We start from the raw sequence: 1128 nt of genomic DNA, 5'->3' as shown, positions 1-1128 counted from the left end.
TTCCTTTCCTACATTTTCCTAGAAACTAAGAAGTGCACATTGAAAAGAAAAGAACAAATAAGAACACTGGTTCAATAAATTTTCCTTGTTTTGCAACATTTTCAGAGAAACGAAAACAGACTACAATTAAAATTTACAAGACAGTTAATAACAAAAAAAAAAAAACATGATTAAAAATACAACATATAACAACAAAGTAAATCTTCCTACATTTTCTCTGCAAGGAAATGAAGTAAGAAATACAACACAACCAATATTTCAGTTCCTTTATTTTTCCCCATTTTCCTGCTGATAATATACAGCATAGCTAAGATATACCGCATTATAAATGACACTAGGATTCAAAATTAAATTCTTTCCTATTTCCTACATTTTCTTGGCGACCAAGCAGCTGATGGCTAAACATGTAAAACAAGTGACTTCCAAATTGAACAGATTTGCTCTTTCTTTTCTCACACATCCTCAGAAACCAATCACCAATAACATAGATAGACATATTCCATACATATAACACTACAACATTCAAAATAGATAAACCTAACGACCAAAAGCAAAACTGAAGCAAGAGAATAAAAAACCAAAACCCTTACCACATATCTGATTCTCGAATAATCCCATACTTTCCCCACGAATTCGTCACCGCTCCCTTCTTTGCCCCCTCCTTCTCCTTCTTCTTCTTCTTCTTCTTTTTCCTCCTCTCCTCCTCTTTCTCTCTCTTCCTCCTCCTCTTCTCCTTCTCCTTCCTCCGCCTCTTCCTCTCCCTCTCTTCCTCTCGCTCCCTCCTCCTCTTCCTCTCCCTCCTCTTCCTCCGCCTCCTCTCCTCCTCACTCTCCGATTCTGACCCCGACTCCGACTCCGAACTCCCCGTTACAGATTCAGACGCGGAATCTGAAACCGAATGAGAATCCTTCGAATCGGCATCAGATGAAGGAGACGAATCCTCGTCGCTGTAACGCTTCCGTGATTTCCTCTTGGAGTTCCGCTTGGTTTTCTTGGTGGAGTTATGGTTTCTCTCTTCTTCAGAACCGGAATAGGAATTTTCTCGCGTTTCCTTTTGGGTTTCCTCTCGTTTTCCTCTTCTTTCTCGGAGATTTCTCTCCTCTCATCTCCGTTTCGATCCTTCGCCAT

The sequence above is a fragment of the Vitis riparia genome, chromosome 19 (genome assembly GCF_004353265.1).
Source record: "Vitis riparia cultivar Riparia Gloire de Montpellier isolate 1030 chromosome 19, EGFV_Vit.rip_1.0, whole genome shotgun sequence".
NCBI lineage: Eukaryota > Viridiplantae > Streptophyta > Magnoliopsida > Vitales > Vitaceae > Vitis > Vitis riparia.
The sequence above is the reverse complement of the archived record's forward strand: the minus strand, read 5'-3'. Positions refer to the sequence as shown.